The sequence below is a fragment of the Dama dama genome, chromosome 22 (assembly GCF_033118175.1).
Source record: "Dama dama isolate Ldn47 chromosome 22, ASM3311817v1, whole genome shotgun sequence".
Taxonomy (NCBI): Eukaryota; Metazoa; Chordata; class Mammalia; order Artiodactyla; family Cervidae; genus Dama; species Dama dama.
The window spans coordinates 59,691,101-59,703,252 of record NC_083702.1 but is presented as its reverse complement, the minus strand read 5'-3'; the positions used below and the strand labels follow the sequence as shown (position 1 = coordinate 59,703,252).

At 38.6% G+C, this 12,152-nt stretch overlaps 1 pseudogene; it reads right to left on the bottom strand.

Moving 5' to 3' along the window:
- Positions 1–10,007: 10,007 nt before the first annotated feature.
- Positions 10,008–10,954, bottom strand: LOC133043392 (olfactory receptor 6C68-like; annotated as a pseudogene).
- Positions 10,955–12,152: the final 1,198 nt, after the last annotated feature.

Below are 12,152 nucleotides of genomic sequence, written 5' to 3'. Positions count from 1 at the left end.
AAATAAGTTGGGTGACAATATACACCCTTGACATACTCCTTTTCCTCTTTGGAACCAGTCTGTTGTTCCATGTCCAGTTCTAACTGTTGCTTCCTGACCTGCATACAGGTTTCTCAAGAGGCAGGTCAGGTGGTCTGGTATTCCCATCTCTTTCAGAATTTTCCATAGTTTATTGTGATCCTCACAGGCGAGGCTTTGGCATAGTCAATAAAGCAGAAATGGATGTTTTTCTGGAACTCTCTTGCTTTTTCGATGATCCAGCAGATACTGGCAATTTGATTCTGGTTCCTCTGCCTTTTCTAAAACAAGCTTAAACATCTGGAAGTTCACGCTTCACATTTTGCTGAAGCCTTGCTTGGATAATTTTGAGCATTACTTTACTAGCGTGTTAGATGAGTGCAACTGTGCAGTAGTTGGAGCATTCTTTGTGATTGCCTTTCTTAGGGATTGGAATGAAAACTGACTTTTTCATTCCTGTACTCACTGCTGAGTTATCCAAATTTGCTGATGTATTGAGTGCAATACTTTCACAGCATCATCTTTCAGCATTTGAAATAGCTCAACTGGAATTCCATGGCATCCACTAGCTTTGTTCTTAGTGAGGCTTTCTAAGGCCTACTTGACTTCACATCCCAGGATGTCTGGCTCTAGCTGAGTGATCACACCATTGTGATTATCTGGGTCATGAAGATCTTTTTTGCACAGTTCTTCTGTGTATTCTTGCCACCTCTTCTTAATATCTTCTGCTTCTGTTTGACCCATACCATTTCTGTCCTTTATCGAACTCATCTTTGCATGAAACCTTCCCTTGGTATCTCTAATTTTCTTGAAGAGATCTCTAGTCTTTCCTATTCTGCTGTTTTCCTCTATTTCTTTGCATTGATCACTGAGGAAGGCTTTCTGGTCTCTCCTGGCTATTCTTTGAAACTCTGCAATCAAATGGGAATATCTTTCCTTTTCTCCTTTACTTTTCACTTCTCTTCTTTTCACAGCTATTTGTAAGGCATCCTCAGCCAACCATTATGCCTTTTTGCATTTCTTTTCCATGGGGATGGTCTTGATCATTGTCTCCTGTACAATATCACGAACCTCCATCCATAGTTCATCAAGCTCTCTGTCAATCAAATCTAGTCCCTTAAATCTATTTCTCACTTCCACTGTATAGTGATAAGGGATTTGATTTAGGTCATATCTGAATGGTCTAGTGGTTTTTCCTACTTTCTTCAGTTTAAGTCTGAATTTGGCAATAAGGAGTTCATGATCTGAGCCACAGTCAGCTCCTGGTCTTGTTTTTGCTGATTGTATAGAGCTTCTCCATTTTTGGCTGCAAAGAATGTAATCAATCTGATTTTGTTGTTTACACCTGGTGATGTCCATGTGTAGAGTCTTCTCTTGTGTTGTCAGAAGAGGGGGTTGCTATGAACATTGCATTCTCTTGGCAAAACTCTATTAGCCTTTGCCCTGCTTCATTCCATACTTCAAGGCCAAATTTGCCTGTTACTCCAGGTGTTTCTTGACTTCTTATTTTTGCATTCCAGTCCCCTATAGTGAAAAGGACATCTTTTTTGGGTGTTAGTTCTAAAAGGTCTTGTAAATCTTCATAGAACCATTGAACTTCAGCTTCTTCAGAATTACTATTACTCTGTTATTGTTAATTTCCCATTTTGTGCTTGTTAACATTTGTATTACATATCGCAGTACCTCTATGTTGGTTGCATATATATGTATAATTGTTATATCTTCTTCTTGGATTGATCCTTTGATCATTATGTAGTGCCCTTCTTTTTCTCTTTTCACAGCCTTTATTTTAAAGTCTATTTTATCTGATATGAGTACTGCAACTCTTGCTTTCTTTTGTTCTCTATTTGCATGAAATATTTTTTCCAGCCCTTCACGTTCAGTCTGTGTGTGTCCCTTATTTCGAGGTGGATCTCTTGTAGACAATATATATAGGGGTCTGTTTTTGTATCCATTCAGCCAGTCTTTGTCTTTTGGTTGGGGCATTCAATTCATTTACATTTAAGGTAATTAATGTTAAGTATGATCCTGTGGCCATTTACTTTGTTGTTTTGGGTTCAAGTTTATATACCCTTTCTGTGTTTCCTGTCTAGAGAAGATCCTTTAGCTTCTATTGGAGAGCTGGTTTGGTGGTGTTGAATTCTCTCAGCTTTTGCTTGTCTGTAAAGCTTTTAATTTCTCCTTCATATTTGAATGAGATCCTTGCTGGGTACAGTAATCTGGGCTGTAGGATTTTTTCTTTCATCACTTTAAGTATGTCCTGCCATTCCCTTCTGGCCTGAAGAGTTTCTATTGAAAGATCAGCTGTCATTCTTATGGGAATAGCCTTGTGTGTTATTTGTTGTTTGTCCCTTGCTGTTTTCAATATCTGTTCTTTGTGTTTTATCTTTGTTAATTTGATTAATATGTGTCTTGGGGTGTTTTGCCTTGGATTTGTCCTGTTTGGTACTCTGGGTTTCTTGGACTTGGGTGACTATTTCCTTCCCCATTTTAGGGAAGTTTTCAACTATTATCTCCTCAAATATTTTCTCATGGTCTTTCTTTTTGTCTTCTTCTTCTGGGACTCCTATGATTTGAATGTTGTGGTGTTTAACATTGTCCCAGAGGTCCCTGAGTTTGTCCTCATTTCTTTTAATTCTTTTTTTCTTTTTTCCTCTCTGTTTCATTTATTTCCACCATTTTATCTTCTACCTCACTTATCCTGTCTTCTGCCTCTGTTATTCTACTGTTGGTTCCCTCCAGAGTGTTTTTGATTCATTTATTGCATTATTCATTATATATTGACTCTTTTTTTTATTTCTTCTAGGTCCTTGTTAAACATTTATTGCATCTTCTCAATCCTTGTCTCCAGGCTATTATCTTTAACTCCATTTTATTTTCAAGATTTTGGATCATTTTTAGTATCATTATTCGGAATTCTTTCTCAAGTAGATTCCCTATCTCCTCCTCTTTTGTTTGGTTTGGTGGGCATTCATCCTGTCCCTTTTCCTGCTGGGTATTCCTCTGCCTTTTCATCTTGTTTATATTGCTGTGTTTGGGGCGGCCTTTCCGTATTCTGGCAGTTTGTGTTTCCTCTTTATTGTGGAGGTTCCTCACTGTGGGTGGAGTTGGACAGGTGGCTTGTCAAGGTTTCCTGGTTAGGGAAGCTTGTGTCTGTGTTCTTGTGGGTGGAGCTTGATTTATTCTCTCTGGAGTGCAATGACGTGTCCAGTAGTGAGTTTTGAGATGTCAGTCATTTTGGTGTGACTTTGGGAACCCTGTATATTGACGCTCAGTGCTATGTTCCTGTGTTGCTGGAGAATTTGTGTGGTATGTTTTGCTCTGGAACTTGTTGGCCCTTGGGTGGTGCTAGGTTTCAGTATCGGCATGGTGGCTTTTGATGAGCTCCTATTGATTATTGTTCCCTGGAGTCAAGAGTTCTCTGGTGTTCTCAGGTTTTGGACTTAAGCCTCCTGCCTCTGGTTTTCAGTCTTATTCTTACAGTAGCCTCAAGACTTCTCCATATATACAGCACAAATGATAAAATATCTGGTTAATGATGAAAAGTTTCTCCACAGTGAGCAACACCCAGAGAGGTAAACAGAGTTACATGGAGAAGAGAAGAGGGAAGAGGGAGATAGAGGTGACCAGGAGGAGAAGAGGGGGGATCAAAATGGGAGAGAGCAAGCTAGCCAGTAATCATTTCCCTATGTGCTCTCCACAGTCTGGATCCCTCAGAGATGTTCATGGAATTACACAGAGAAGAGAATAGGGAGGAAGGAGACAGAGGTGGCCAGGAGGATAAAAGGGGGAATCAAAAGGAGAGATACAGATCCAGCCAGTAATCAGTTCCATAAGTGTTCTCCACAGCCCGGAACACACAAAGAGATTCACAGATTTGGGTAGAGAAGAGAAGGGGGGGGGGGGAGGAGATAGAGGCTACACGGAGAAGAAAAAGGAGAGTCAAAAGGAGGAGAGAGCAATCAAGCCAGTAATCTCACTACCAAGTAAAAATGGGTACTGAAGATTTAGTTCTTAAAGGTACAAAATTGATAACAAATATCAAAAAGCAAAGATTAAAAATCTAGAGTAGAGGTTAGATTCTCAAAAATACAATAGTAAAAGAACAAAGTCACAAAAATTATTATATATATATATATATGAAGTTTCCTTTAAAAATAGGGTTTTTTTTTTACAAGGTAATGATATTAGATTATAAAAATGAAAATTAAAGGAGTAATAACGTACTGAAAAAATTTTTTAAAAATTAAAATTAAAAAAAATGGTAATAGCAAAAATATATCTAGGACTTTCTCTGGAGCTGTTGCAGAGAGTGTGGTGTCAGTTCATTTTCAGATAGTTTCTTGATCCAACTTATACTTCTCAAGATCTATAGGCCCCTTCCTATGTAGTCGGTGTTAACTAAAGGGTTTTAATCTATTGCACCTGTCACCTCCAAAGCCGTTCCCTCTGTTTATTTTAGCTTCTTCTGTTTGGTGGTCTCTTCAGTGTCTAATTTCCGCCCTGACACCAGGGGGCGGTGGTGGTCACTTTTTAGGCTCACTTGTTCAGTCGTGCTGTGTGAAGGAGCACTGCAAACAATTGTCACTGGTGTGTGGGGAGTGCTCCCAGTGTCTCGAGCACACTGGCTCTGCCCCTGCTCACGGCATGTGTACTTTCCCAGTCTGCACTGCTCAGACCCTAGGTTGCTCTGCTGGGAAATGTCTGAGGCGGGCCCTGAGTTGTGTGCACTTCCCAGGCCTAAGTCACTCAGGTTCAGGTTCTCGGGTACTCCACAAAGGCGCAGAATTGGCTGGGCCTGCGTTTGGTGCCCGTCCCAGGTCCAAGCAGCTCAGGTGACCAGATGCTTGGTGAGCGCAGTCGCCCCCAGTTGGAGGCTGCGTCTTATCGCCTCCCCTGTCCCAGCCGCTCGGTTTTCTGGGTGTACAAAGGGCGTGCCTTCTCTGGTGTGCTGTGCGTCTCTTCTGGGGAGCTGATCTCTGGCTGTGACCCTCCCAGCAGATGTTGACTGTATGGAATCCCAAGGAGTCTTGGTTAGCAACTAAGCCTGCTTGCAGTTTGGTAGAGGATGATTATCTGGGGCCTATTGCCCCCTTCCGGCTCTGGCTGCCTTCGCCCGCCTGTCTCTGGGGGGATGGGTCGGTCCACAGCCAGCTAACTGCTCAGTCCTTTGTTCTGTGAGCGTGCCTGGAGGTGTCTTAGGTTAGGGTTTTTCATGGGATAGCTATCCCACAGTCTGGGTGGCTATCTCGAGTTAGTTCCCTCAGACTGCCCTCAGGGCATTCAGGCCTGGTTCTTACCGAAAGCAATGCAGCCCGCGACTCTGTCCAGTCCCTGCTTGCTAGTGGTGGACGCAAGCGTCTGGGCTGCTTCTCTGATGGGAGTTGCCGTTAGGCACGTAATCTGTGGGTTTAAATTATTTATTTATTTATTTATTTTTCCTCCCAGTTATGTTGCCCTCTGAGATTCCAAGGTTTGCCACAGACCCACCGGTGAGAGTGTTTCTGGTGTTTGGAAACTTCTTTTTTAGGACTCCCTTCCTGGAATGGATTTCTGTCCCTACCTCTTTTGTCTCTCTTTTTATCTTTTATATTTTATCCTGCTGCTGCTAAGTCGTTTCAATCATGCCCAACTCTGTGAGACCCCATAGACGGCAGCCCACCAAGCTCTGCTGTCCCTGGGATTCTCCAGGCAAGAACACTGGAGTGGGTTGCCATTTCCTTTTCCAATCCATGAAAGTGAAAGTGAAGTCGCTCAGTCGTGTCCGACTCTCCACGACCCCGTGGACTGCAGCCCGCAAGGCTCCTCCGCCCATGGGATTTCCAGGCAAGAGTACTGGAGTGGGGTGCCATTGCCTTCTCTGATATTTTATCCTACCTCCTTTCAAAGACAATGCAGTGCCTTTCTGGGTGCCTGATGATCTCTGCCTGCATTCAGAAGTTGTTTTGTGGAATTTTGCTCAGCGTTCAGATGTTCTTTTGATGAATTTGTGGGGTAGAAAGTGGTCTCCCTGTCCTATTCCTCCACCATCTTCTACACTATAAATTTGAATCCATCTTGTTTATACAGTATTGTTTGTGTTTGTGATGTCCAAAAACTTGTTTCATATAGCAATAGTTTGTTCATTTTCAATGCTGCATAACATCTCAATGTATAATTGTGCCAAATTTTATTTTTACTATTGTTAATGTACACTGAAGTCACCAGGTCTTCCTGTTTCCCATAGCACCGATAAGAATCACTTGTATACAGTTTTTTTTTTTTTTTTTTTCTAATGTGTATATATGTTACTTGTGATAATATACCTAAGATTTTAATTGCTGATCATGCAGTGTATTTTACAAACTGCATGTATCAGTTACACTCCTGTGGAGAGTGTATAAGAATTCCAGTTTTTTACCATCTCATTTGGACTCTTTGTGGGTGCCTACATGTGTGTTTGAAGTCATATGTCATTTCCATATGTTTAATTCCAAAATATATATTTATTTGGCCAGATCCTCCATGAGGCATGCAGCATCTTACTTCCCTGACCAGGGATTGAACCCTGGGCCTTCAGCAATGAAATCAGAGTCTTAACCACTGGACAACCAAGGAATCCCAAAATATTTATTTATGTGAGGTACATGTTGAAGATATTTTGCTCATTTTCTTTGCTTTTCATATCAGTTTTATTTGTATATAAATTATATACAATGAAATGCATCCATTTTAACTGTAAAATTTGATAAATTTTGAAAAATATAGCCATCCAACTAATTACCACACCACAAGCTATATAATGTCTCCCAAATCCCTAAAGCATTCCCTCATCTTGCTTCCAGACAGTATATAGCTCACTTTGATCTCATTTAATCATTGACCTGCTTTTTGTCACTATGGTTATTTTTTTTTTTTTTACCCCTTTCTAGAGTGTTAAATTTAGGTAACACAACATGTATTATTTTGTATCTGATATCCTTCACTCAGCACAATGTCTTTGAAATTTTATATTTTCCTTGTTTTAGCAGTTTATACCTTTGAATAGTTGTTCAGTTCAGTCACTCAGTCATGTCCGACTCTTTGCGACCCCATCAACTGCAGCATGCCAGGCCTACTTGTCCATCACCAACTCCTGGAGTCCACCCAAACCCATGTCCATTGAGTCAGTGATGCCATCCAACCATCTCATCCTCCGTTGTCCCTTTCTTCTTCTGCCCTCAATCTTTCCCAGCATCAGGGTCTTTTCAAATGAGTCAGCTCTCTGCACCAGGGGACCAAAGTATTGGAGTTTTAGCTTCAACAGCAGTCCCTCCAATGAACACCCAAAACTGATCTCCTTCGGGTGGACTGGTTGGATCTCCTTGCAGTCCAATGGATTCTCAAGAGTCTTCTCCAACAACACAGTTCAAAAGCATCAATTCTTCAGCACTCAGCTTTCTTTATAGTCCAACCCTCACATGCATACATGACCACTGGAAAAACCATAGCCTTGCTAGACGGACCTTTGTTTGTAAAGTAATGTTCTGCTTTTTAATATGCCGTCTAGTTTGATCATAACTTTCCTTCCAAGAAGTAAGCATCTTTAAATTTAATGGCTGAAATCACCATCTGCAATGATTTTGGAGCCAAGAAAAATAAAGTCAGCCACTGTTCCCCCATCTATTTGCCATGAAGTGATGGGACTGGATGCCATGATCTTAGTTTTCTGAATGTTGAGCTTTAAGCCAACTTTTTCACTCTCCTCTTTCACTTTCATCAAGAGGCTCTTTAGTTCTTCTTCACTTTCTGCCATAAGGCTGGTGTCATCTGCATATCTAAGGTTATTGATATTTCTCCTAGCAATCTTGATTCCAGCTTGTGCTTCCTCCAGCCCAGCGTTTCTCATGATGTACTCTGTAGTTGAGTGTTTTTTTTAATTGTATGAATAAACTAAAATATATTTCTCTGCTGTTTTTTTTTTAAACAAGCATTTGACATATTTGCAATTTTGAGCTCTCTGTGTCAAGTGGCTACAAAAAATCATTTATATCATTTTGGGGGATGTCAATTTCCATTTTTCTTAGGTAAATAGGAGAGTAATAGCTGAGACATAGGGTAACTATGTTTAACTTTTTAAGAACCTGCCAGAATATTTTCCCAAGCAGTTGCATCACTTCACACATGCCCACCAGCACTGAATGATAGCTCCAGTTGCTCTCTGTCCTTTTGACTTACATTCGGCCTGTGTCCTAATTGTGGCCATTTGAGGGAATGTTTGACTCATTTCAATTTGAATATTCTAATCATAATGATTTTGAACTTCTTTCCTAGTTCCTATTGACTATTCATGTAATTCCTTTATGAAGTGTCTACTAAGTTTTCTTGCCATTTTTATCTGGCAATTATAATTTTCCTGGTAATTATAATTTATCTGGTAACTATCGGGCTGGCTTAAACTCAACATTCAAAACACTAAGAGCATGGTATCTGGTCCCATCACTTCAAGCAAATAGATGGGGAAACAATTGGAAACAGTGACAGATTTATTTTCTTGGGCTCCAAAATCACTGTGGATGGTGATAGTAGCCATGAAATTAAAATATTCTTTCTTCTTGGAAGAAAAGCTATAGCAAATCTAGACACTGTGCTAAAAAGCAGAGATATCACTTTGCCGACAAATGCCTGGATAGTCAAAGCTATGGTTTTTCTAGTAGTTATGTGACATGAGAGTTGCATCATAGAGAAAGCTGAAAAATTGATGCTTTTGAACTGTGGTGCTGGAGGATACTCTTGAGAGTCCCTTGGACTGCAAGGAGGTCAAACCACTCAGTCCTAAAGGAAATAAACCCTGAAAATTCACTGGAATACTGATGCTGAAGCTGAAGCTCCAACACTTTGGCCACCTGATGCAAAGAGTTGACTCATTTGAAAAGGCCCTGATGCTGGGAAGGATTGAAGGCAGGAGGAGGAGAGGACTATGGAGGACGAGGTGGTTGGATGGCATCATTGACTCAATGGACATGGGTTTGAGTCAACTCCAGGAGATAGTGAAGGACAGGGAAGCCTGGCATGCTGCAGTCCATGCAGTCACAGAGTTGGACACAACTGAGTGATTAAGCAAAAACAGCAACAATTATCATTGAGCTTTGATAGCAAATTGTTAAGGATGTTTGCATGTGTCATCATAAGGAGTGTTGGTCTACAATTTCATTTTTGTAATTTTTTGGCCTGGTATTTATATCAAGTTTATATGGATTTCATAGAGATTGAAAAGTGTTATCTTTTGCATGTTCTGTAACAATTTGCATAGAATGAGTAATTTATCTTTTTGATAGTATTCATGCACATGATTTTGAGTTAACATGATTTTGAAGTTTTTTTTTAATGAAAAGATTTTTAGATGTTAATTTAATTTCTGAAACAGAAAGAAAGGTACTAAAAGAAATATTCTGTATTTATTTTTGAGTTAGGTTTGTAATATTTATCTTTCAAGTAACTTTTCTATTTCATCTAAGATGTTAACAACATTCATTTAACATTGCCAACAATCATCTCCTATTAATATGTTAACATCTGGAAGCTCAACAGACTGGCCATAACTAGACATATTGTGGTGATTATTTTACCATGTATAAAAATATGGAGTCACTGTGCATTTGAAGGTAATAATAGTGCATATAAATTATAATTCTAAAAAAAGAAAGACTTCTCTATGCCAGTAATACAAAATATCTGGGAATATAATTTAAAAGAAGTAAAAGGAATGACTTGAACATGGTAGGTCTGGTTAAAAAATTAAAAGTGATATATTTTGTTCTTCATAGAGCAATGTTTAATAATTAGTTCTTCAGTATATGAATGGAAGGGAAAATTAATGATTAACTGGCTCTGAAGTCAACCTGATTGGTCTACAAGCTAAAAAATTATTAAATTCTTTCTAAATTTGTGAAAATGAGATAGATGTGCACCTTTTGAGTTGGCTTATTGACAGATATATTTTACTTTCTTAAGCAAAATTTTAATTTCTCTTAAGAGAAATTAAGAGTAATTTTTTTGAGTGAGTCATCAAAGGCTTGTTTAACTTGCTTATTCCTCAGAGTATATATAAAAGAATTCAACGTTGGTGATATGGAAGAAATAAGTAGTGATACACCTTTGTTAATATTTACCTCTTCTTTTGCAGATGGTTTGATATAGATGAAGATGCAACTGCCATAAGAGATGGAAAGTACAATCATGTGGGAAGAACATGTAGAAAAAACTTTTTTTCTTTGTTGAAGAGAAGGGAATTTTAGAATTGTCCTTATGATGTACATGTAGGAGAGAACTACACAAAGAAGAGTGATGATGAGGATCAGTACAGAACAGGCTATAACCATCTGCTCAATTAACCACGTGTCTGAGCATGAGATCTTCAGGTGGGGTGATACATCAAAATGGTCAAATGGCAAAATGGTCGATGATGCTTGAATCACAGAATTCCAGATGAACATCTAAGCTGAGCGATGGGAGGATAGTCATAAGTGCTGCCATCCAGCAGCAGATGACCATTGTTTTGCACAGTTTGTTGCTCATGATCATCATATAATGCAAGAGTTTGCAGATGGCTATGTAACGATCATATGGCATGGTTGCCAAGAGAAAAAAATCCAGTTACCCCAAAGAGACAGGTTAAAAATAGTTGTATGAAACATACCTTATAGGTAATCACTATGTCCCCAGTTGACATATTGTAGAGGAATCTTGGAATACAGGTGGTTGTAAACAAGATTTCTAAGAAAGATTAATTTTGGAGAAAACAATACATGGGCGTTTTAAGGTGGGGATCCACCAAAGTTAGGGTAGTGAAGGTCAGATTTCCAGTTATAATCAAAATGTAGGTGATAAATAGAAAATTAAAGAGCAAAATCTGTAACTGAGGATCGTCTGTCAGTCCCAGAAGGATGAATACTGTTACTGCAGTGTGATTTCTCATTATTGACTCCTGGATTTTGCCAAACCTACCTCTAAATGTCAGAGAGATTTGAACTGCAGAATTCAATGATGAAAACAGCCAATAATGAGAACTCTCTTGCTTATTTGACTCATCCAACATCCATGGGCTTTACTTGTTGATCTAAGGAATACATTTGTTTTACGTGAGCTGAGTTTCCCCATCTATTTGTACCTAATGATCAAGTGAAACTTTTAAATATGTTTTAATTGCTGGATTACAGCTTAACTTTTCTTTTAGTAAACTCCCAATTTTCTACTAATGGTGGTTTAAGTAGTGTCTTACTTTTCTTTTAAATATTTAAAAATAATTATTGCTACCAGGTAAATAACACACAAATAAATAACAGCAATTTAAAGGTGATATTAATTCTCTTTGAATAAAGCATTGCTTATTTCTCATCTATTTATGAATCTGTAAATGCAAGAACATGAAGCTTGAGATATGTATTTGCACTTATATTTCCAGTACTTCATAGTTTATACCAGACACTGCTGTGTGGGAATGTGGAGGGAAAGATGATAATTCTACTGCTCTAGATATGGACAGAGGAGCCTGGTAGACTACAGTTCATGGGGTTGCAAAGAGTCGGACAGGACTGAGAGACTTTAGTTTCTTTTCAGACAAGGAGAACCTTGGCAACTCTAGATGACAGTCAAACATTACAAAGTTGGGGGAAGTTTTTCTTGGAGAATTTATTTCACATGTTTTAATACATTTTTGAAAAATCAGAAAAATTAACTCCCTGAGGAGTACTAATTCTGACCAACACTTTGATATATGACAATTTATCACTGATAATTATGGATTTTCAAATCTGCACTGGTTGCAGAACAAATATCTGCTTCCTGATTTTGAAATTACTCTAATACCAACAATTAAACTATAAGAAAGTTCAATATACTTTTCAGAAAAAAAGTAGAAATTAGGGAAAGAGCATGTTAACAAAATAAATAGGGTCAAATAAAGACCAGATCAAGGAAAGAAGGTTTAGATTTATCTATGGTTCTCTAAGAGCTGCCTTTTCCATTAACACCCTGGAGCTAATTCATTGGAGTGTTAATCTAAGAGGAGAAGAATATGCTAATATACATGAAATGAAAAACAAAGATTTGATTTGCTTTTATTTATATAAATAATAAATAAAATTATTTATCTAAATAATGTGGTGTATGTGAAT